This window comes from Lontra canadensis, unplaced genomic scaffold (genome assembly GCF_010015895.1).
Source record: "Lontra canadensis isolate GAN:19392208 unplaced genomic scaffold, GSC_riverotter_1.0 scaffold22, whole genome shotgun sequence".
NCBI classification, from domain to species: domain Eukaryota; kingdom Metazoa; phylum Chordata; class Mammalia; order Carnivora; family Mustelidae; genus Lontra; species Lontra canadensis.
Window position 1 is genome coordinate 3,448,205 of NW_022631016.1, and position 26,406 is coordinate 3,474,610.

A 26,406-nucleotide genomic window follows, 5' to 3' on the forward strand; every position below is an offset into this window, starting at 1 on the left:
GAAACCCTTCTATTTTGTCTACTTGCTAGTGAATATGCAATTATATTATCATTTTTATTTTTTGATGAACAGGGTTTTGTGATGCTTTTTCAATTAAAATAAGGGTTTGTTTTCATATATGTTTTTGTTCATGTATCTCATTACCACTAATGGAATTATAAAACAAATAAATTGCTAATACTCATGTTTTGCCATCTGATTGCAACACAATAATTGAAAATGCATTTTTGTGAGTGATTTTCTGGTCCCAGGCTATGTCCCAGACACCACCTCTGTGTTGTGAACCCAGAGCGTCCCTTCCCCTATGCAGATGTTGAAGACACATGGAAACTTAAGAACAAGAAACTCTTCCAAACTATTTGTTCAGTGTGGTTGTTGCTGTGTGCTGAATTTAAGGTTTTCCCACAAGATGCAGATGGGGGGGGGCAGAGACCACATTACCCTGATTATGCTACAGGTAGGATTGGTGCCATGCCCCGGATTCCTGTTTGGAATAATGGAGTCATTGAACGTAACTGCGTGTCAGTCTTCCGAATGGTAAATCCAGTCTCTTCCCCTTCACCCACCATGCTCCATGATACATTTTGAACCGTCCCTGCTGCCCACGTGCAGACAGAAATATGCCCCTATGAAGGACTGCAAAAGGGAAGAGCCGTTTTGTTCTACTTGGGAAAGACATCTGCAGAATACGCACCACGACTACTCAAATTCGTATCATTTTAATTGAAAATTACATTGTTACTCAAAAGCAGAAGCAGGCCTGTAAGGATAGAAGACACAGGGATGGTTGCCAGAGGGGAGGAGGTGAGGGGAGAGGGAGGTAGAAGCTTCCAGTCACGGACTGGGTAAGTTATGGTGATGGAAGATGCAGCCCAGGGCATAGGGTGAATGGTACTGGACCAGCGTCGTGTGGTCCCTCATGGCAGCTACCCTGTGGGGAGTGGAACGTACAGAAAGAGTGAATCACCGGTTTGTGCACCGCACACTGATGTGACTAACACTGCATGCCAACCGTACTGAGATAAAAAAAACAAATTAAGAAAATAAATGACAATTGCTGTTAAAACGCCTCCTTTGTTCTTAAAAAGAGTGTACAAAAGGAGCCATAAAAACACAGTCAGTCTAGACCCTATAAGACAACTCTCAGGTGAAAACCAAAATGAAAAAAAAAAAAAAAAAAAAAAAAAAAAAAAAAACCAAAGTGCAGCAGAAACCAGAATTGAAAGTGTCTTAGAGGTGTATTTTTCTCTTAAAATCGAATGGACTTTTATTCTTCTAGCAGAAAAAAAAGAGAGAGAACAGATGTCACTGACTCACACAGCCCTGAGAACATGTGCGTTATCGTGGGAGGAGGCTGAGTTGCTCTTAGACAAATGAATTGCCCATTCAGATGTAGGCATTTGCTTTCAGTTTTGAAAATGAGTCCAAAAGTCATCTGCAATATATTGCTACTTTAGGAGTAAATCACTGATACACTAATAGCCCTGATGGATCCATTTTATTTGATTAATCAAGTCGCTGGATGGGGTTCCAACGTTTTGGATTCACAAGGGAGATTGGATTGCGTGATGCACAATTTTTCACGCTGATTCCTCTAATTACCAAACATTAATGCAGTTTCTGGTCAAAAATCACAAATGTATTTCATTTAACAAATGCTTCCTTCACGACAAACAAAGCCCTTGAGGTATGCTTTTAGAGGTGGGGATGGTTTTCTTCTTCAGCATTACCTAATCTGATAAAGTACAGCCAGATGATTCAAAGTGAAAATCCAGATGCAGAAAAGGACTTTAAATGTTTCAGAGCACTTTTTAAAATTCCTACTGGCTACTCTATCATGCTGTGTCATGGCAAGTTTGCCATACTGGATTTAACTTGAATCAGTGGTAGAATTAATGTAGTTAGTTCCAATGTCCAAGGGTGAAAATTATGTTTGCTGAAAATGCAGGGCATTAAGGGCAGAATTTTCTCTGTGGCAGCTACCAAAACAGATCTAATCTAGCTGTGTGAAAAATGCAGTACAGAAAGAGGACCCCTTGGGACTCAGTTGGAAGGAGGTGCCCATGGAAAGCCCTGAATTAGCTCTTTGGGAAGAATACAAAATAAAGAGGGCGTTAGTAGATAAAGCAGGGGATCCAGAAATGTCCACAAGCAGGAAGAATCCCCCCTCCTCACCAGGGTTTGATGACCTTGAGCACAAGAAGGGACCTCAAGGAATACAGGTTCCCGCAGGAAAGAGAACGATTTCTTCTTTAGGAGCAAACTAGAGATGTTTTCTATCTTTGTCCAGGGTACAGAGAGGTATCTTCCCCAGGCCAAGACCTCTGACATGGAAGTGAGAGGGAAAACGGTCTGTATGAACTAAAGTGCCCTGAAAACACGGGCATCAAGACACAGCACTGAGTGAGCCCCGAGTCCTTTTATGTCCGATGCACAAAGAAGAACCCCTCTGGCTAAAATAGTTTTGGAGTCTCCTTATGTCTGATTGGTGTCTCCATGCAGCCTCCATATTTCATGGTTGATTTTCCATGGATCCCATCATCTTCTGTTACATGTATTTTTCCTGTAACTCTGAATCAACAGTGTTGACCTGATGGATGTGGGACAGGAGAAGAAAACAACCCGGCTAGTCTAGCAAAGCAAACACTGCACTGAACACAGTTAAACAGGCAAAGATTTTGTTCAAGGTTTTTCCAGTAAGGTGGGGGGATACTCAAACTCAGTCTGGTGGCAAGGGGTCAATTTTCTCAATGAGCTGGTGGAACAGCACTGTTGGGTGTGAGGGAAGATGTTGGCCACGGAAGTGCCCCCAGCACTTTGAGCTGTTTCCGCATCTGCAAAGGTTTCTGTCCCTGGTTAGGCCATCTGCGTTTGCTCACTGTCACCCATCAAATGAAGCCTCCTACCCTCCCACAGAGACAGGGAGATGTAGCCACTATCTTCCTTCATGATTATGTCTCAAAGGCACGGCTCTCAGTGTCTTGAAAAAGAAAGAAAAGGAAAAAAAGAAAAGAAAAGAAAAAAGAAAAGAAGAAAAAGACATCACTAGGTTATAAAAGCAGAAGAGGTTTTTAAGAGTTCCATGTATATCAAAGTCACAGGAAAAAGAACTTAGAATTGCAAGTTTCCCAAAGAAAATACTCAAAGGCAAGGGAGATCATGGGCCAAGACTCAAGAAGAAATCTGTCTAGTCAAGCCAAGGGGGATTGTAAGGTCACCCCAGACAAGTGCATGAACTGGAGATTGGAGAGTTTTTCCAAAATGGCAATAAGGAAAGCAATACTATAAACAAAAAACAAAGGAGAAAACAAAACACAATCTCAATGCAGGAAGAGCAGGAGCCCGACCTGAAAATCGGCACCTTTCGGAAAAGCATGGAACAGCACACGTGTCATGTTCACCCACAAATTACGGGTGCGCCGCCAGGCTCCCAGCCTCATCAGACCTTAGCAGAGCCTTTGCTGACTTTGTTGGACTTAATTCCAGCCGTCAAAATCACAAAGTGGGGCTCCTCGGAGATTTCCAAGAGCTAAGCCTGAAATGGTGGTCATGTCGTATTCTCATGACTAGCAGGGAGCTAGGCAGGCTGTCTGCAGCTGGCGAGGTTTCCTCTGATATTCCCCCTGGAATAGACAACCCATGAGCTCTCACACGTCGTGGGCAGAGCATGTGGGTTCCACCATAAGTGTGGTTGAAAGTGGCAACTGTGGCTACAAGGCAGCTCCCGGGATCTCCACCCATGACCTCCAGCCGAACAGACTTTGTAAAGAATGGACTGAGCAAGGGGCTGCCCCCAGCCTCGCTCAGGGTCTGGGGATCCACATCATCGCCCTTTCCCTCAAGCCAGAGACTCCGTGAAGAGCAGAAACCTGCAGGCAAGGGTGTGTTTCAAACATCACCCAGTCTGAAGACAGCCAGGCAGACAAGCCCAGCAGCCAGTGCGGTGCATAAGTATAGACGTTAGCAGACTGTCTGGATACAGACAACGAGAAATGAAAAGAGAAGAGTCAAAGGTGGTGGTTGGAGCAACATGGGTCCAAGGGACCAGAGCACGGCTGCATCATGAGATCAGAGCACAGGGAGGAGAAGCCACAGAACCAGAGAGGATCACACAGGCACAAACAGAACAGAGGAAAGCTGAAGGTCGTTCCAAGGTCAGATGCTACCTGCAAAGATGGGATGAGCCAGTCCGTTGGCTTCCTGGCCACTCACTAGGACCTGGCTGAGAGGAGTTTCCACAGGGTAGGTAGAAGACCCCCGACCTCGGCTTCGGTACAGGGAATCAAAGAGGGGGCGCAGGAAGGACAAATGCCAGCCTATTCTACCAGAACCACAATCACAAGAAATTGGAGAAGGTTCAGACCATATCTGAAAAAACACCAAGACCAAGAGAGGCTAGAGGTGTTCTGTTGTAAGTTGGTTGTTTATGATGTAGACATGAGGGTGTTTCTCTGGGGGTGTTTGCAAAAGGACAGAAGGAAAGTCTGGACATCGGAGGTCCGGACACTCTAGGACCAATGACAGGGAGAGCAGCAGGGAGAAGGGGAAGAGGCACAGACCCCGGAGCAGGTAATGCCAAGGGTTGTTGCTGCTTGTTGTCTGAGAAGAAACTGACTAGGGGGTTAGGGACTGGTAAATACTGATTATTTTGTTTGTTTTTTGTTTTGTTTTGTTCGGTCAGTGGAGAAGGCATTGGTGGGGGATATACATTGAAGTCAAGGATCAGTTTTGCACTGGGGCCCAACTAGATCAGAAAGGCCACTGGCCCAAAAAGGCCCAGTAGTGCACATGTCAACAGGAACCCTCACGGCCTGGGTGTGGGTGCTTAGGGAAGCCAGACAGCCACATGATGAACACGAGGTCATTTCCGAGGACATGTCCAACTTCAGCATCATATGATCTGAGCAGGAGGGTGAGGCCTGGAAAGGGCAGATGGGAAAATAGAATGTTGGCATCAGCAGAGAGGAAAGGTCACCTGTCCCTGTTCCTCTCTCTGCCAATGGAGACTCTTCCTCCGCATGTCCCAGCACCGGGAGAAATTTCTAGCTTCTTGTCCCTTGTTCCCACTCTCTCACTCTGCCCCAAGAAGGAGCAGCTAATCAACTGGAGTTTGGGGTACAGGTCCCTGGAATGAAGATGAGTTCCACTCCCTTGGTTTTGCTGTACCCTCTCCTGGGTTTCCTATCCTCAAGGAATTCCTTCTCCTCCCTGCTGTCTCCTCCAGGGGGCCGCAGGGCTGAGAAGGGCTCTCTGCACTCCCCCAGGAGAAGCCAGACCAGCCAGGCACTCTGGGGGGAGTTGGGTGGAAGCTGCATTGTGGCCTGAGCCGCCCAGACCCTCTCCTGCACAGGGTAATTGTTTGAACACTGATGGTCTAACCTTCCTTTGCACTCATTTGTGCTTTGCAAGCCGCCCCGTTGCCCGCGAAGGGCAGCAGGATGAGTAAGATGTTGATGGCAAGCCTGCCGGCACTTTCCCAAAGGGCTGACCCACAGAATTTTCTGGTTCAGTGGAACTGAAGTGAGACATGGTCATCTTGGCTTATAGAAGATTTCTCTGGGGACCTCTGTGGGCCGGCCCTGCTCGGAACTTGACATGGTGAAGGTCATTCTAGAGGGCAAGTAGCCTTTCCTGCTCAGGCATCGGCCCGAGGGCAATCCCTAGATCAAACATGAGAGCACAAGAGATGTCCGGAGGGGTGCATGGGCTCCTCCCGGGCCTGTAGCCCAGCATGGGAGCCACATGGGGTCCCCATAGGAGAGCCTCACCATCAGAACCGATTCAGTTCATCAGATGACTTCTGGCAGATCCGGATGGTGATATAGAACACCCACCCAGATGTGGAGGACAGGAAGAAGATGCTCTTTGGACTTCGATTTTACAAATCGATTTTCGAATCTGTCTACGTTTCATCAAGCTGCATGCTCGTGGCTGTTTTGGCCTCCGCCGATGGGGCTCCCGTCAGAAACTCCCCGGCCTGGAGTACTTAACCTGCAGCCACATCAACCCATCTCATCTGTCCACGCTTAGTGATGAAGGCTGTGGGTGGAAGGTGACGGGAGCGAGGGACGGACCCTGAGGCCACTCCCCACTCAGTTGCGGACACTGGAACTTACGTGGAAGTGAGGTCCACGGCGGCCAGGCTGGGCGACACACTACCGGGAGCATCTTCCCACGTTCCCACCAGCAGGGGAGGTCCCAGCCCTGGCCTGCCATCACATCCTCCCTGGCCAGGGGTCCAGGGAGCCTGTGAAAACGGGAGAACCAGCAGCCTCCTCTCTTGTCCACAGGCGACCTGCTACTCCCAGCAAGGGGATCACCACTGAGTCCAGGGCACTTCCCGAAGCTCTGTCCTCTCCCTCCTCATTCCTAAAAACCCACTCAGCTGCTCAGACCCAGACAGTGACCCCCCCGCACCGCCTCACGGAGAGCAGCTGCCCTCAGGCAGGGCGGAGGGAAGACACTGTGGAGAGAGGACTCACACCTTCCAGCTCGGTCTCTGTGAGGAGGCTGGAGTCCTTGCACACGGGGCACTTCCATAGTCCCACAGGTCCATCCCACTGGTCTGGGTCCACATGCCTGCTGGGCTCCTCAGCCTGCCCCTGCCAGCCTCCCTTCCCATTCCAGCCCCAGGAGTCCTCCAGTGCCTGCCTAAGCTGGCCTCTTTCCTTCCTCACGGCTGGGCACCCCACAGCCGCTCTGCACATGGGTCTCAGAGCCGCCCTGCCAGACTGGTCAGTGTAGGCCCTGCCATTTTCCTCTCTGGTGCACAGTCCGGAGCTCCCTGTGCACTGCTGACCTCAGAGCGCAATGATTTCTGCGTGCTCGATGGAGGTGATGCTTACTAACACGAGGACCTCTGTGTCATCTTGTTCGATGTGACAGGTCTTGCACTCAGCACACTGTGGACACATTCAGTTTTGTCAGAAGAAAGGAGTCCCCAGGTCTTGTGGGTAGGGTCCAAAGCCAACAGTCCAGGCAGCAAGGGCAGCATCAGGCCGAGAGTGGCCCCAGGCGTCTGCACACGGCTCTGTTCTTCCAGCACATGGCGTTGTTCCACTGTTTGCTGGGAACACACAGGGATAGTCACCAGGGATACAAAGTGACTTCTGCTTTGAGCGCTTGCCCAGGGAAGGGGGTTTTGGTACTTAGTCAAACAGTTGTAATGCAGGGTCATCGGGGCTGTGATCAAGGCAGGTGAGCAGCACCACGAGAACGCAGGACGTGAGCAGAGGACCGTGAGGATGGCGCGGTATCCAGGACAGCCAGATAGAGCCTGGCCTGGGGACACGGGGCTGGGCCCATGGGAAAAAGTGAGCCGTGTGGCTGGCGCTGGCGGAGTGTAGCCGGGAGCTGACGTGGGAACAGGGAGGAGCCCAGGGGCTCTACACCTGGCCGAGCATTACTGTCACCCACAGATGTGAGGGGTTCCTGGCCCTTCAGGACTGCTGAGGTTCACTGGATCTCAGGTGTAGTCCAGCAAGATGCGTATGTGACAGGATGTAGCCCTGGGGATGAAGACCAGGCCATGGCAGAGTCTGGACGAGCACAGGGAGAAAGGAGGCTGGTGTTCACGGTGGTTTGCTTTCCTGGGCAGAAAGCAGAATAGTGATCGCAGAGAATGTGGGAGGCCCACCCTGTGCCGTCACTGTGCCATCACTGTGCCGTGTGTCTGCCCTGTGCCGTCACTGTGCCATGTGTCCGCCCTGTGCCGTTACTACGCCGTATGGTTTCTGGAGTCCTCAGCACCACCTTCCTATGGTGCATTCTTCCTATGGACTGAACATGTCCAACATGTGAGCACGGCTAGAGGAGGTCATGAAGATGGGCCCTCCCGATGGGGTGGTGTCCTGACCAGAAGGAGAGACACCAGAGAGCCCGCTGTCCCTCTGCATGTATCACCCAGGAAGGGCCCAATGAGCACACAGTCTGCAGGCCATGAAGAGGCCCTCACCAGAACCCGACAGGCCCCTGGCCTCATGCTTCTGGCCTGCAGAGCGTGACAAACTCACAGCTGTCGTTTGAGCCACTGGCCTGCAGCATTGTGTCATGGTACCCGAGCTGGCTAAGATGCCAACCCTACTCTCTGGGCTCCCGTAAGCCTGCCCTTGCCCAGGTTCTTCAGCAGACGGCTCCTCGCCCTGGTCTCCAGAGCCCACACACAGGGCACTTGAACCCTGCTCCTGCTGTGACGAGTTCTGGTAAACCTGACCACTTAAACCAACATGAGCTTAGGCCTCATCGCTTTGTAGTTCAGAAGCCTGGGCACAGTGGGACTCCTGCTGTTTCTCTACTCCGGGTCTCACGTCCCTGAGATCATGGTGTGGACAGGCTGCATTCCTTTCCGGCGGTCGTGGGGAAGACTCCGTGACCAAGCTCATGCAGGTTGTTGGTGGTACTCACTCCCAGGTGCTTGTCCGCTCTTGCTCCTTACTGGCTCTGGGTCTGGGGTGGTTTGTAGATTCTAGCAGCCATGTCCCTGCTCAGGGCACCCTCTGTGCCAGCGCGAGCAGGGGTACATCTGTTCCGACTCACACCCAGACTCTCTCCAACCGCCCCTTCTGCCATGTCTCTCTCTGCCCCCAGCCAGAGAAACATCTCTGCTTTTTCCTAGGGCTCATGTATTTAAATTGGGCTGAAGAGATAATCCGAGATCATCTTCCTGTTTTAAAATAGATCACTTTGTCACATCTGCAAGGGTCCTTCTCCGCAGTACCCAGAATGCTCTCCTCCCAAAGACAACATCAGCATAATCGTAAGCCGGTTTGCTGCTAACATCAGAGTGTGAGGCTGATGGTATAAATGAGATCGACAAGTACATACTGCAGCCAGAGACTTCTACAGCCCTCTGTCAGTAATTGCGAAAGCTGGGCTGAGCCGCGCTATCCACCACCTTAATCTGTGGACTCCCAGAGCCTCCTCCACCACCAACAGCCGAATACACATTCTCCTCACACTCTCCTGGAACGTCTGCTCAGAGAGATCACAGTTCGGACCATAAACCATAGCTCAACACATTTAAAAATCAGAAATCATGCAAAGTATATTCTCAGACAACAAGGGTGTTAAACTAGAAAGCAATAACAGAAAGATAGCTAGAAAATTGTCTAACATGTTTATTTGGAGAACTAAAAACACCCTTCTTGATAACCCATGAGTCAAAGATGAAGTTCCAAAATAAATTTTAAAATGCTTTGACGTAAATGAAAATAAAACAGAACTCACTGAAATTTGGGGGATGTAACAAAATTGGCACTTAGTGAGACAATTGTCCCATCAAATGTGTATATTAGAGAATTAAAAAAGATACAAACTCAACCACATAAGCTTCTACCTAGACAAGGAAGATCACATTAAGTCTAAAGTAAGCAGAAGAAATAAATAATAAAAGAGCAAAAATTAGTGAAAAGTGGAGTTAAGAAAACAACAGGAAAAGATAAACTAAACTGAAGTTTGATTCTTTACTTTTTATTTAAAAAAAGAGCGATAAAATTGATGAGTTCCAGACAAGCTAAAAAATAAATAAACATAAACAACTAAACTACTAATATCAAGAATGACAAAGATGTCATTACTACTGATTTTATGTACATTAAAAGGATTATGAAAGCATAGCATAAAAAACTCTATGCCCACCAAGTTGACAACTTTAAAAAAGCAATTTAAAAAGCAAACTATCAAAACTCAAAAAGAGAATTAGATAATCTGAATAGAACTTGAATAAAACTATGTCATTAAAGAAGTTGAGTTAATAATCTTCAAAAAAGAAAAAAAAAATACCCAAATGGTTTCAAAAACGAATTCCACTACACACTTAAAGAATGTGTGATATTATTTCTCTACAGTCTCTTCTGGAAAATAGAAGCAGATGAAACACTTCATAAGTCATCCTATGAGGCCAGCATCACCCTGATAACAAAACCAAAGGAAGACATTGGGAAAAAAGGGAATTATGGATAATCTCTCTCATGAACCTCCTGAGTGTAGACATAACACTCCCCAACAAATATTAGCAAATCAAATCCAAACAATGTATACAAAAAAAAAAAATTATACTTGCAACCTAGTGGTATCACTTTGAATTGTGCAAGCCTGGCCCAACACTTTTTAAAATCATCAATTTAATCCACCATATCAGCAGACTAAAGAAAAAAATCCTAAGATCTCATCAGTTGTAAAAAATAAGTCATTTGGTAAAACCCCACACCAACTCATGATAAACAACAATAACAACAACAAAACTCTCAGCAAAATTGAAATAAAATGGAGTTTTCCTAATCTGATAAATAATTTCTACAAACAACTTACAGCCAACATCATATTTAATGAGAAACTAGATACTTTGCCCGTCAGATTGCAAATGAGGCAAGGATGTCTTTTCTTGAGATCCTGTTCAACATCACACTGGAAGTCCTAGCTAATGCAAAAAAAAAAAAAAAAAAAAAAAAGAAAGAAAGAAAGAAAGAAAGAAAAGAAAAAAAGTAAGAAAAGGAAATAGAAGAAGAACGGATTGGAAGAGAAGGTGTAAAACTGCCTTTTTTTCAGATCACTTGATTTTATTTTTAGAAAATCTACGAGAAGTTGCTATGGCTGATATCGAAGAGATTACTGCCTATGTTCTCCTCTAGGATTCTGATGGATTCCTGTCTCACGCTGAGGTCTTTTATCCATTTTGAGTTTATCTTTGTGTACGGTGTAAGAGAATGGTCGAGTTTCATTCTTCTGCATATAGCTGTCCGGTTTTCCCAGCACCATTTATTGAAGGCAGCAACTTCTTTCAAGATATGTCTCCAAAGGCAAAGGAAACAAAAGGAAAAATGAATTTTTGGGAATTCATCAAGATCAAAAGCTTCTGCACAGCAAAGGAAACAGTCAAGAAAACAAAGAGGCAACCCACGGAATGGGAGAAGATATTTGCAAATGACAGTACAGACAAAAGGTTGATATCCGGGATCTATAAAGAACTTCTCAAACTCAACACACACAAAACAGACAATCATATAAAAAATGGGCAGAAGATATGAACAGACACTTCTCCAATGAAGACATACAAATAGCTATCAGACACATGAAAAAATGTTCATCATCACTAGCCATCAGGGAGATTCAAATTAAAACCACATTGAGATACCACCTTACACCAGTTAGAATGGCCAAAATTAGCAAGACAGGAAACAACATGTGTTGGAGGGGATGTGGAGAAAGGGGAACCCTCTTCCACTGTTGGTGGGAATGCAAGTTGGTGCAGCCACTTTGGAGAACAGTGTGGAGATTCCTCAGGAAATTAAAAATAGAGCTTCCCTAGGACCCTGCAATTGCACTACTGGGTATTTACCCCAAAGATACAGATGTAGTGAAAAGAAGGGCCATCTGTACCCCAATGTTTATAGCAGCAATGGCCATGGTCACCAAACTGTGGAAAGAACCAAGATGCCCTTCAACGGACGAATGGATAAGGAAGATGTGGTCCATATACACTATGGAATATGATGCCTCCATCAGAAAGGATGAATACCCAACTTTTGTAGCAACATGGACGGGACTGGAAGAGATTATGCTGAGTGAAATAAGTCAAGCAGAGAGAGTCAATTATCATACGGTTTCACTTTTTTGTGGAGCATAACAAATAGCATGGAGGACATGGGGAGTTAGGAGAAGGCAGTTGGGGGAAATTGGAAGGGGAGGTGGCCCATGAGAGACTATGGACTCTGAAAAACAATCTGAGGGTTTTGAAGGGGTGGGTGGTGGGAGGTTGGGGGAACCAGGTGGTGGGTATTAGAGAGGGCACGGATTGCATGGAGCACTGGGTGTGGTGCAAAAACAATGAATACTGTTACACTGAAAAGAAATAAAAAATTGTTTTAAAAAAGAAAATCTAAAAGAATTGACACAAAAAAATTTCTGGAACAAATAGATGAATATAGATAGCCAGATGGCAAGATACAAGGTTAATATAAAAAACCTGAGTTACTTTCTCATATCATCACAAAAAGCAACTGGAATTTAAAATTAAAAAATACATATCTTCCACAATAGCACCAAAAATAAAACACTCCAACACAACTATAATAAAATATGTACAGGCTTTATATGTGGAAAATAAAAACTCTCATGAAAGAAATCAAGGATCCCAAGAAATGGGGTGATATTCTGGGATCCTAAATTGGAACACTTAGTAGCATTAACATATGCATTTCTCTCCACTTCAAGTACAGATTCAACACAAGTCCAATCAAAATCCAAGCAAGCTGTTTGGTAGTCAAAAACAAAAATTTCCATGAAAGGTGAAATGGGCTAGAAGACTGGCACAATACAGAAAACAAGAAAGTTGGGGAAGAGCTCAGACTATCTCATTTAAAATCTTAGCCTATAGCTATAGTCAACAGGATAATGTGGTAAGGGAAAGAACAGATGGGAACTAGAGACACAGAAAACAGAATAGAGTGTATACATGTATACAGTGAACTGATTGATATAAAAGAATCACGGGAAACACAACTCAGTACATCTTGACGATGGAGGTCAGGGTGTCCCAGGACGGAACCCGCAAGATGACCAAGCAATCTAATCCTCTAACAAATTTATGAAACAACCTTCTAAAGGGGATGAGGGAAGAGTTCCACCTAAGCAGTTTTAGATATTAGGGGAAACTATAAGATAAAGACAAAGTGAGCAGGGCATAGCATTGCACCTCAGTTGGGAAGGCTGATCTGGGTGGGAGCACAGGTCAACAATCATGCTACGGCTCTACAAGAATGTGGCCAGGGAGGAACTTGGTTTATGGATGTCAAGAGAGTCTGTTTCTTCACTGTCGGAGTCGGGAGATACAGACGAGCAAGGAGAGGAGACCGGAATGATCCGTGAAGCGATGGGGTAGAGTCTATAATTTCCATATAAAGTCATCATTAACAAAATATAGAAACAGACGGTGCCATCTGGGAACATGTGCAGGTATTACACACGCAGGGGTGACAGTGCACACAGGAGAGGGTCGAGGACCAAGGACACCGAGGAGCAAGGGACACATCCGGCTCCCGGATCTCTGCTTCTAAGTCCACTTTCTGATAAGGATGCCGGGGATCCTCAGATAAAGGGCTGATTCCATGACTGACTGGACATAAAAAAAATGAGCTTGGAGTATCTTGTAGGACCAGAAGGTAAGGAATTTCTCAAAAGCAAGCAAACTAAAAGCATGATAGTGGGATGTGTCCAAGGGACGCAGGAGCCAACTAGAAGAGCTCCCTGTGGCCATAGCTAAACACCAAAGGAGTAAAATAAGTAAAGTAGGATTGAATTATAATTCAAAGTACACAATATATACCCATGAGCTCACCCTGACATACATGAATTATTAAATAGCACACAGGGAAGAAGAGACAAATCTCCCATGCAGAAGAACTCTAAGTCATTTATGGAGACATGTGCCATAGACTGAGTCATTTTGTGTCCCCTCCCATTCATGTGTTGTAACCTAATCTCCAGTGTGCTGGTGTTTGTGGAGGTGGGGACTTCAAGAGGTGATTAGGTCCTAACATTAGAACCCTCATTAATTGGATTAATGCCCTAGTAAAGGAGACCCCAGAGAGTTCCCGTGTCCCATCTACCATGTGAGGGCACAGCGAGAAGACGGCCATCTCTGAACCAGCGAGGAGGCTCCCACCAGACAACAAATCTGCCGGCACCTTGATCTGGGGCTTCCCAGTATCCATAACCCTGATAAAAAAAAAAAAAAAAACATATACTGTGCACAGGCCGCTCAGTCTATAATATTTTTCATAGCAACCCGGACAGACAATACTTGTCTCATAAAGTATGTACCCCACTACGTAGCGTGTGCTTCACATAGTGACTTCCTTCCAAGAAGTACAGTAGGGAAAGGAAGAAAAAAAGTGATTTTTCCCGTGGAGAAGCTGACAAACATTCCCTCAGCCAGGAAATTAAGGTCAGCATCAACAATGAGAAATCATGTTGATAGGACGTTCCCCAGATATGATTAAATGAAAACGGAGACTTGTCTTGAGAGCCTTCCTCCCCAGATCCCATAATTTCAGCCTAATCATGCAAAAAATCAGACAAATCCCATTTAATGCACATTCTACAAAACACTTGACTGGAACTCCTCAAAACTGTCAAGGTCATCTAAACAAGGAAAGAGGGAGTAAACTATCACAGCCAAGAGGGGCTTACGGAGACATGCCTACTAAATATAATATGGTATCTAGGATGAGACCCCGACTAGAGGAAGGACATGGGGTAAAAATAAGGCAGTCTGAACCTGAACTTTAGTTAATAATCAGGAATTATATTGGCGAATTCAATGTAATCAAAGTGCCCTACTGTTAAAAGAAGAGTCCCCCAGACAGGACAGAAAACAATGATACCTTAAATAGTTAATCCCCTAAGTAAAAGAGGCTCATGGAAAATTTGGGTTTGATTGTTGTAAAATAAATGTTTTATTTTTGTACAAACTGAATCATAGCATGTCATTTTTAACAAAGCTAAGTTTAATTAATAAAATATTTTCCTTCCAAAATGAGGTAACAAGTGAAAAGATGACATTTTATACTACTTGCAAGGTTTACCCCAACTCTTGAGACACATGCAATCCATTTATTTGTTAAAGGAAGTATTAAATAAAAGTAAAAATAATAAATAAATAATAAAAGTGACATGACATCCATCTCTATCCCTTTGTGTTTGTTCTGGTGGAGCTGGAATCCCTGAAACTCTAATTGCTCAGTTTGCTAACAGTTTCTACCTAACCTAATCACCACCATGGCCACTATCAGCCATCATCACCATCATCACAGCCAAGCATCTCTCTAGCGCTTACCATGGCTCAGGCCTGGCTCTCAGGGTTTAGGTAATTAACTCTGCTAATCCCGTCAATTCCACGGGGCAGCTGAGACACAGAAAGGCTCGGTGACTTTCCAGGCAGAGCAACGAGATGGGGCCATAGTCACTGGCCACTGCCCCATTCTAGAGCACACACACCTCCCCCCACCCCCGCTGGGGCAACCTGGCCCACCATAGTGGGGGTGCTGACTCTCAGGAGATTAGGGACTCTGCCACTGGCTGGCTACGCTGGGGGCCCGTCGAGGAAATGCACCTCTCATCTCAGTGCAGAGGCAAATAAGAAGCCTGGATTTCTTGAACTGGATCTGTTGCTGGCACACGCGAGGACCTTTGACACCCGTGGGCAGAGCGAGGGTGTGATCTCATCTGCTGGGCACCATGGCGCCGGGCAGGGCACAGTGGGGAACCCAGCTCTGCTCCTCCCAGAGACTCTTCTGCCCGAGAAACATGTGTTTGGCAGCTGGGAGAACGTGTTAGTTCAAAGGAAATAATAAAAGGCAGGGAAAAGAAGGCAAATGTGCATTTTCCAATTATTTACTTGTAACATATGTTAAATAATTGCAATGTGTTTGTTTTCATGTTTCGTTACTAGGAACTTTTACCTTATCTCCAAAGAATAGAAGGCCGCCAAGTCACAACATGTCTTGCCTCCTTCTAAACAAGTCATTTATGAGCAGTGAGTGTAATGCTGACTCTGACTATATTAGCAGCAAATCCTGGCTACTTAAAAACTGGGAAATAGCTTCCAGACACTTGGTAACCAGCAGACTAGGTCTGGTTCAAATGGCCTTGTAAGCAGTACCTGTTTCGCTGCTTGCCAGGGCTCCACAGGATGGGCAGACCATGCTCCCGGCCTGATAGTACCCACCCCACCGCAAGAGGAGAGTGTCCCGTCACTCAAGTTCTGCAAAGCACCTTGCCAGTTTGGAAAGAACAGACCTGTACAGTGACCAAGAAGCCTGTCCAAAAACATGGTCGTATGCTCCCCTAAGGTCAGGACAGCACAAGGGAGAGAGTCTGGGATTTGGCGTAAGGATGTGAACATTTGCTACAGAGTGACTAGGAGCTGGTCACCTTATCTCCAGGAGTCTGAACTCCCCCATGCAAGAATTCAGTATGGTAAACCGCACTCTGCAGAGTGATATAAGGGTTAACAGAACTGTACTGAAATACTCAGCCCTGATAACAAACATGGGTCCGGCTTTCTTTATTTATATGGCTCTCTGCACCACGCCCCACACCATGGAGACTGCAGTCCATCTAGTCTCTGAGCAGTATGTAGAGCCAACACTTGGGGGAGGACATCTTGCTGTTATGGGACAGAGAAACAGCTAACTCATTGACCATTTTGAGACTTTCTGTCTTACTTTCAGTAGATGCACAGTTCCCTTCCCTTGGCTGAAATTTGAAAGGAAGTAGGCAGGTAGGTGCAAATAGCTCCCAAAGGTGGGAATGCAATTTATTCCAGAGCCCAGGCAAAGAGTGTCAGAGTTGTCACACTAAATCTTCTGGATGTCTTGATATGTACAGAGCTCTAGGACAGTTCATTCCTGGCGTGCTTTCTCATGTGCAATTTCTCCACTACCCTGTGAGAAGCAATCAGATTCTCCAGTTGGCAGATGAGACAGCTGGGCCACATGTTGGACCAACATCCAGTTCATACTTCAGTCAGCATGGTAGCCCGTCCTGTCCAGCACAGGAGGCTGAGATCCTAACCCAGGTTCTCCCCTGTGGCCAGCATTCTGCAGGGTCTGAGCACTGCATGGACAGTGCACATGGCTTATTCAGATCTGCTCGCCGCCCAGGCTGCCAAATCATACATACTTGTTAGATGAATGCTGTCTAGGTTGTAACTATTTGACCCAGGCAATGTCATGATGAAACGGGTGTTTGGGGAGCATTAGTCTGATAGAGTGCAGGTTGGTTGGACAAGAAACATGGGAGTGGGGATGAGAACTAGAAAGCCATCCTCAGGGACCATCCCAATGGACTGGGGTGATAATATCTGGGGCAACAACTCTGCCCCAGCTCAACTCTGCTTCTTCTTTTTCCATTTCACATGACACAGCATGAGGGGACACAGAGCTTACTGTGCTGGGTCAGTTTGCACTCTCACCATCTGTTTTCCATGTTCCTTGCCTTTTTTCTCTATGGAGTCAGACAACCTTCTACCTCAATAGTGGGTTCCCCGGTGATGGACATCCATCCCATAAGTGCTCCAAAATGGTCTTGGAGAGATGTGATTATTGACTAAAAGAGACAGCTTTCATGCCACATATCGCTCTACTGAACTATGTATCTTAGCGAGGAAGCTGGGTTTCACATGATTGTGTAAGTGTGTTTATACGGCTCTGCACATCTGATGACTAGTGTCGTCTTCCAGAATCCATAAAACACCTTGTCCATAGTAGTTCTTCTCACTTAAGGCTTGAAAAAAATGCATATCCATTCACACATATCATGTGCCCATTATACACAAGGCGTTCCCCTTGATTCAGGAGCAAAGCCAGGCACCCCCACCCTTTAGAAACCTAGGTTTTAGAGGGTTGAACAAACATAAAGGAGTAGTCCACTCATGCCTCTCCTGGCCTTGCATCCTGCAGTCATTTGTCTGCAGGCTTTGGACGAAATCTACAATTACCGTGGCCCACAGGTTCTGTTAGCATCTCAGCCCCAACACTCCCTCTAGCTCTCATTCTACCTCTTTCTCTTGAATCCAGTTCTCAACATATCCTGAAAGGTGTGTGTTCTCTCAAGGGTTCCGTATCCTCTTCTGACATTTCCTGGGCTTCCGCCTCTTCCAGGACTTGGAGCAAAACCCTCCACCTTTGTTGCTCCCCAGCTGCCCATCTCCTAACTCTCAGCTTCAAGGGTGAATCCACTTTCAGGAAGCCTTCCCTAGAGTCCCATCCCCATGCCAAGTGGGCAGTCCTCCTCTTTTCAGCCATGACATTTGTGGCAGTGTTTTATCATCACCACCTTTAAGCATAAGGACTTTGCTGTTTATCTCTGAGATCAATCAATGGAACATAATGATATATGTTCAGTATGTGTCCACGAAGGAGGGAAGAAGGGAAGGCATGAAGGAAGGAAGAAGAAAGGAAGGGAGGAGACAGGGGATAAATTAGGTCTTATGACTTAAATTAGGTCTTGTGACCTTCCCTTGATATTATTTTGCTCTATGATTAAGTCTTCTTCCCTGTGGGTTGAAGCTGTCCTTATTTTAATGACAACCAGACACAAAGTAGTGAGTACCTCACTTCTGGTGATGGCAGAGAGAGGGAGAGAGGAAATTGGAATGGAAGAATCAATAGTTGGTGACAGGTCCAACAATGAAATAAAAGGGAGAGTTTTCCTTGTCTTCTGAACAGAATAGACAGATCTAAAAAGCCATATCTCTTTGCAGACAGTTTGTATTCTCTACTGGGAAGGAGCTGGGTGCTTGAGTTACCCCTTTAAATCAGAGTCGTCATAAGAACATACAACATGCATTAATGTAGAGCCTTAACTAAAGTCTATACCGCAATCACCACACTAAATTATTTCACGAGTGGGTAGACCATCCTAAATACTCCCTCAAATTTTAATCTAGTAGACAGCAAACACGAATCATACCTTGTCCAACATGGTTAGCTCCTGCCTCCAATGTCCCCTCTTTTCTCAACCGAGACTGCTTGAGTCTTATCTTCAGATTCAAGGATGTCCCCAGCTTGGAGCTTAAAGTATTTAGAAGGACTTGAGCAATCCATAAAATCAAGATGCAATTAAAAATGAAACCAAAGGAGACACATAGGCAAGGACCCTATTAAGTCTTTAGCCAATGGATTACCTGTTCTGTGAGATCATGACTCTGAGAACCAGCACAGAGCTGGAGAAGTCTTGTGGTCAGACACTAAAGGTACAAGATGAAAGCCCCAGGAGACGGGAAACCGGGGAGTTGGCAGGTATGAAGAAAAGCGAGGACCCAGTCAGAAAGCCATTCTCAGGGGGTACTAGCTCCCACATTTCTTTTCATGGAACTGGAAACAGAGGCTGTGACTTGCATGAGAAAAGCACACAGTTCACAGGGCTCAAGCTGCAAGCCTGGGAGACTCAGAGAAAGATTCTGAGAATTTTCTTTTAAATTTGAGTTTGGGTTACTGACAATACTGGGAGATCCCCTATAGACAAAATAATTGTAGGACCTCATGAGTAGTCTATTTTGTTTGAAAATTCCTGTTCAAACATGAGGCTCTGGATCAGGAGCACTCCTGCTGGTTTTCTAAGAAGAGAAAATGGAAGTCTATCCAAAGGTCTCTTCTTTATGGGCCAATGATCCTTCTTGACTTCCTCCGCCCAGGTCTGTAGCACCCGCCCACCACCACCACTAAGTTGGCACACACTCCCAAGGCTTACATTGATTTTAAACTGGTGCCTTAACTAGTAAAGCCCTCAGGAACTAAGAGTTTCCCTCCTTTTACCATTTTGTCTGGGCATTTTACATTTGCCTCTGCTGTGTAATGATGTGTGTTATTAGAGCACTTGTGAGTTTATAATACATTATCTCATCTGGCCTAAGGATTTGGCACAGTTGTCAGGCATAAGGAACCATCTGGGGGACTCTGATTTACAAGTCTATCATTAACTCATCAACAAACAGCCCCTGCGTGGCTACCGAAGGCCGCTCACTACATTGACTACCTGGAGGAAGCTGGAAAATGAAAAAGCAAAACCATGCTAACATGAGTTAAAGGAAATTTCTAGTTGGAGGATAAAACAAACATCTGTGAATATTCGAGTCTCAAGAAAAATGCTAGTGTTGTCTAAAACACCATCCTTGAGTGTTGCTATTTTTCTACATACTCCCCTCAGGTAAGTTGGCTTAACTCTGTTCATAGTCCCACCTTCCCCTCAGAGTAACGGCACCAGCAGGGGACAGCCCGTACGTCCCTTGGGGGCTAGGATTCCCCTCAGAAGATCCTCCTGAATGTCTTCTTGGTGCTTCAGGCTGTCACGTTGGGCTTCATTATTTTCCCCCAAATATATCCCTTATTCTGTAACTGCCTCCCTAGTCCCTGGCTCAGTTCCTATATGTTGGCTTTCCATCAATTGCCAGAAACCACAGATCCCCTCACTGTTTTTCTTATTAATCATCAAATACTTTTGGTTTAACTTTTTTTTTTTAAGTGGACTCAACATCCCACATGGACCCAGTGTGGGGTTCAAACTCATAAGCCTGAGATCAAGACCTGGACTGAGGTCAAGAGTCAGACGCTTATACACAAATAATGAATTATGGAACACCACATCAAAAACTAACGATGCACTGTATGGTGACTATCTTAGTATAATGAAAGAAATAAAAGAGTCGGACACTTAACCAACTTAGCCACCAAGGCCCCCACAGTTTAACTTTTTAAATGTGTCTCATACGATCTCTCCTTCTGTTAAACTGGTATTGAACACTTAATGGTGTATACTTAAGTCAAGGATAGCCATATCATGCCATTCAACCGTGACTTCCTTACATGTCCTTTTCTCCTGCAATATTGTGAACTAAGCTCACAAGAACTCTGCCTCACGGACAGTGTATGGTCAGATGTGGAAGACAGTCAGATGTGGGCTGAAGGAACGGATTTGGGTGTGTCTCAATTCAGTGCTCATGTTTTCTTCCTTGTGGTTACCAAAGCTGAGATGGCCCCAGCGTTCCACTCCTTGGTGTCTGGACAGCTTCACCCATGATTCCAGAAAGGCACCCAGTACAGCTGACCCCCTGACTTTAGCCTAGTAGGACCACAAGCAGAGAATCCAGCCACGCACTGTTGATTTCCAACCTGAAAAATTATGAGCTGATAAATAGTAGGTTTTGAAGCTGCTGAATTTCTGGTCATTTGTTATGCAGCAAAAGAAAATTCATACATTTTTCTTCTAATTGTATAATGCTTGATAAGGATAATGCTTATCCTTGAAAACGTCGATGTCTGCCTTAGAATTAAATGCAGGCTTTTTTACCTCATCCTCCCGTTTCCCGGGAAGGATGGCCAATATGTTTTCAAAGAACACTTTAAGTTACTAAAAATTCATATTATAAAAATAACTGAGAGGCTCCTGGATGGCTCAGTCCTTTAAAGCATCCAACTCTTGTTTTCAGCTCAGGTCATGATCTTGTGGTCACAGGATTGAGCCCTGCATCGGGCTCTGGACTCGGTTCATAGTCTCCCTCAGAGTCCCTCTCTCTCTCCCTCAGCCCCTCCTGCTTGTTCTCTCTCTCTCTCTCTCTTCCTCATAAATAAATAATTCTTAAAAAAAAAAGAGTTATGGACCAAAGAGAAATAACATCTCCTTTAGCCTCTTATCTTTGAAACCATCCCAAATTCATGACTCCAAGAGTATTTCAACTATCATATTAAACTACTAGAGTAAGAGTGCTTAACCCGTACGTAGATCTCATCAACTGTTGACCAATAACAATAAGCACCACCAGAAGACGCCTGGGGAGGAAGTCAGGTGATCCTAGGAAAATAGCCCAGTAGGCAGAAATGTGACAAAAAGCTGATACTTAATTTCAATCCCTCCTAGTAAATGCTTACTTTAAGGGTTAGCTGGAAACACTTATACTACATTTTGAAGTATAGCTTGTATGCTAATGAGAGAGATTATGTGTATGTATGGGGCTTGGATCATTTGCCTGGAAAACGTTTCCCTTCTGACCCATTAATGACAGTTTCTTGGTCATCCAAAGTACCCCAGAGAGCTCCTGATCTGGGGGTGATGCCACTGAAATTCAGCTGATGGGTGCAGCCGAGGTGCATGCCTGTGGACGCTCTACGTAGAGGAGCTGTGCATGGGGCGGGGATTCGATCTCTGAGGACATTTCAGCGGAGCTTCTTAGCTACACCTGCACTTGACCTTGCACCGGTACATACAAGCACATCTCCACCTCCGACTCTGCCTGTTGCTACACATGTACGACGACATGGGAGGCAAGTCCATGCACATGACACCTAACTCCCAGCCATCACCCCTGAAACACAGCTGCTCGGGTGGCTTCTTGGCAGCCTTAGCCCTGATGTGTCCCAGCCCCGGGGAACGGTGGCCATTGGACATTGTGGAGAACAGGACATCCAAGTACAGTGGTTGTTCCATGGTCACAAACCATGCAAGTTCTCAGAATCTATGCATTTAATTCTGCCTTGAGTTACTTCACTGAACATTTGACCCTGTGATTGAATACCCTTGTTCATGCCCCACCAGACCTCAAGAGGGCACGGCCTCATCCCTGTCAGTGGTGGATCACCTGCAGTGGTCAGGATGAGGAGCGGCATAGGGTCATGCGCCCATGTCTGTCCACCATGGCCGCCAGAAAACAGCAGCAGGACATCAGCCTGGGTCACCATCTCCAGGAATAGGAGATGATGGGAGAGATTCCTGAACGTGGGAGGCCCTGTAGCCCATTCTACTGGGTGGACAGTGGACACATGACAGAATTGCAAAGTGCTCACACAGCCACAAAAACTATTTGAAAAATCATTATGCACCAGACCTGGAGCTTGATTCTAAAGCTGCAAAGGTCAGCAGATAAGAGTCCAGCTCCCACACATCTCATGAAATGATACAAAGCACCCCTCTAACACCAGCCAGAGGACGGGGCCACACACAGCTTGTCACTCAGTACCCAGAGCAACCGCTTCTGCTTGCATTTGGATAGTAGAGTTGAAGAAAACATCACAGAAGAAGTGGCATTTGAGTTAGGACCTGAAGTAAGGGTGTCTTCCTCCAGGCAGTGGGAAAGGTGTCCCTGGGGGAAGGCACAGTGGAAGCAGAAGCTAAGAGAGGTGAAAGCCATCAATGACGACCAGCAGCAAAAAGAGGGGCACTAGTCCAGGCCCTGGAGCATCCAAGGGACCGAGGGTGCAGACCCCCATGTGACCCCACCAGGTATAGACATCTACTTCCAAATGGTTGCTTTCTTTAAGGGCAATGCATCTCAATTCCATTTCCTACACTCTGGGGCTGACTGATATGGGATTACTCCAACACATACATCCTAGAGAACCTCATCTTTTTCATTGCTTTCCACTGCCATTCCTGATCTGATTGCCTGTTTGGAATTAAGCAAAAGTGCAGGGGAAACAAAACAAAACAAAGCAAACAAACCAAAAAAAACTGCACATAAAATCCTCAAGATTGATGAAACAAAGCAAGTGTTTAATAACTTCTGCTTTGCACTGCAAGTAGGCTCTCCTTCTAAATCACGCTGATTCCACATTGATGGGAGCAATTATTTGCTTTATAAGATGTCTTCTTTCTATGTTCAGACTCTCAGGGACCCCAGCTTTATCTCCATTCCATATCATCTGCATAAATGGGTCTGTTACAACATGCTCAACTCTCTTTTTTCCTATCATTTTCCAATTTAGTTCAAAGGAGGTTTGCATAAAGAGCACATTTCTAATATTGGGGGTTAAATGTTTGCGTCTTCGTAAATGTCCTTGGCGGATGCCCACTCAGCACAATTGCAGTTGGTCTGGGAATTTGTTATGCTCCCCCAGTGCCAATAAACCTCAGGAAAAATATCCACTAATTGGAACCTTCTTCAGGATGTTTTCTTGATATTTTAAGAGTGTGTGGTTTTCATAGCAAATAGTGAACATGCTGTTGAATGGACCACAGCATGTCCCCCCACCCTGGACAGAAGACCCCAGTCTTCCTTCTACCTTTGCTCTGGAAACAGGGGCCTGAGTGTTTACAGCAAGCCCTTGAGAATACACAGCACGCGTTCCTCACCGGGGTTCCTCCAGTTCACCCGTGGGGCCCCAGCACTGTAGACAAGGCCGCCATCTCGTCATGCTCTACCTGAAGGAACCGTCTTGCTGTTCAGGTTCTTGGAAAGCTTCTTCTCTGAGGCTTAAAGAGCAAGACTCCCGGGATATATGGACTGCCAGCTGCACCACTGAAACCAGCATTGCCAAATTATACCATGTTTAATAAGAGTGTTATCATTACTACTTCATATTCTTCAAAGCATTTCATGACTGTTCATTTCACTTTATAAAGGGAGACAGAAAGACAATGAGTTCAGTGTCTCCTTCCATTAGCCTTCAAGATTTCATCTATGACCTTTCCCTTCTATGATATTTTTTGTTTTATCCACAGGTAAAAATGCTGTCCCATTCTTGTGGAAGCAACTAAAAAAAAAAAAAATCACCCATTGCAATATACAGTTCCTTCATTAATTGAAATGTCCACAGATATTTTCATCAGGTTCTCAGACCCATACTCTCCTAATTCAGAAGCTGGACATGGGACAAGCATTACTTCAGCTTCCCAAAGTGCTGCCATAGGAAACAAAGAGAAGCAAAGAGGGGGAAAGCCATCATGCAACCAAAGTCTAACTGAAATCTGACAGCGAGCGCCTCATACCCAAGTAGGTCTTGTGGCAGCGACAGCAAATGTGAGTGGAAAACACCACAGATGAGATGCCGTGTTGCCAGATGGTCTCTGGAAGGTGTTAGACTTGGGTAAAGAGCTCACAGTCACAGGTTGGGGACTGGACTTGGGTATCTCTCACTTTCTCCAGTTTGAGCTCTGAGTGGTGTGTGTGTGTGTGTGTGTGTGTGTGTGTGTGCGTGCACGCACCTGACTGCATGTGTGCACCCATGCTGGAGAGAGCCTTGAGCACCTGGCCAGCTGGACCACAGGAGGATGGAATCCTAGAGCTGGGAGGGCCTCCCATCAGCTGGTCCAGCCCTGCTCCCCTGCCCCCATGCTACATCATTTCCAGCCTTGACCTGAATACATTTTGGGACAAGGGTCTCCGCCACCTCACGGAGGTGTTCTGTAGATGTGCATTCCTCAGGTCCTGGCTACTGTGGGACCTGCAGCAAGGGCTGTTCATCAGGCACTGGCCTCACAAACCATGTAAGTTCTCAGGTCCTCCATGGTACGTGCTCTGTGGGTGTGCAGAAGACAAGGGCCATCCAGTTCTGAATGGAAGCCGCCAGACCTGCCTGGCCAGACATGGTCCCCACCACCCCCTCAAATCAAAACACTCTCACTTGCATAAATTCACACTCCGGTTTTATGAGCTTTAATCTGGAAAGAAAGTATGGAACTCTGATTGCTCGCCATCTTGGGAACAACTACCCATAAATTCATAGAAACTCCTAACTTTACATTGCCCATTGCCATTCTTTCTGGTCCCAGTTCCTTCATTCTGAATAATCCCAAAGCTCAATTCTGTCACCTGTTATATCAACAACCACTCCCTTGAGCCTTCAGGATGATGGGCATGTTTTCTGGGGCCTTAGGAGTTAACATGTGATCAAGAACAGGACACAGTCATATGTGTTCTTGGGTTTCCTCTGACTGACACCAATTAATTAGCGGCCCTCTTTGAGTAGAATGTTAAGGCAGTTCTGGCCTGGTGAGCTGTGGCTTCATCAAATGTATAAGAATATCAAAAGGACAGCTACTGGACTGGCCAAAATATAAAGCCCCAAATCCAAAATGTTGCCTGATGCAAGGATGGAATGAGCTTTTAAGTTCAAGGATGGTTCTTCATCCATCTTTCTGCAACCAGAACCCAGCCAAGCAAATTGACTAAACACAAAGAGAAAACATGCTACTTTTGTGAAACTCATTGGACCGGATCTTGGGGCCGCTGCTCCTTCTTCAGTGCTCACTGGACTGGTAATAATTACTTCTTCATTGTTGTCAGTGGTCACCGTGGAAGTGATTGGCCCATTGTTTCTGGAATTCATTCTTTTTCCAATTTTGAATTTTGAAAAATATTTGCCTCCTCCACTCCTCTGGCTCCTCTCCCACAACTCAGTATTTTCTCATGAAAAAATACCTCCTCCATCCTATCGACACACCTTCCCAGGATCTGAATCATGACTTTTGTGGGGCTGAAGTCTTGAAACTTTCTGGAATAACTGTACCACCTCTGAAGGGTACAGAACTTCTTTGCTAATACCTCTGTCCCACCCATCCATAATGTTACCCTCTAGTCAAAGGTGATGGAAACAAAACCACAGTCAAGGGGCTCTGCACTCCCTCCGTCCTCTGTTAATACCATAGAGTCTTCCAAGAGTGGACCCATCCTTTTCTTTCTCTAGTTGTTCTGCAGATATGAAGCTATTCCATCTGATGGTTGACAATAAAATGGACAGCTTCTCAGAAAATGAAAAGTGGAAAGTACTTTCTAGGGAGTTGCCTTCCTCAGTTTAATTTTCTGGAAAATAAAAGCAAAAACAAGTAAGAAAACTTTGACTGGGATGGGCTTTCCATAATTTGTAAAAAATAGAACCTGGAACACAGAGATGATGAGTATATAAATGACATCTTCAAAATCAGAATCTATAAAAGCATCTGTAGAAAAGGACATGTCCCAAGTGTGGATGTTCAATATTTACTTTGTTCTCATGGGTCGTGTAATTGAGAACCTATAAAGGTGACTAACTAATTCAAATATTAAATACAATCATCATCATTAATTGAAATACAGTTACTTGAAACTTTTCCTGCAATATTTTCAAAGTATAAAAACCTTAAGAGAAACAACATGTG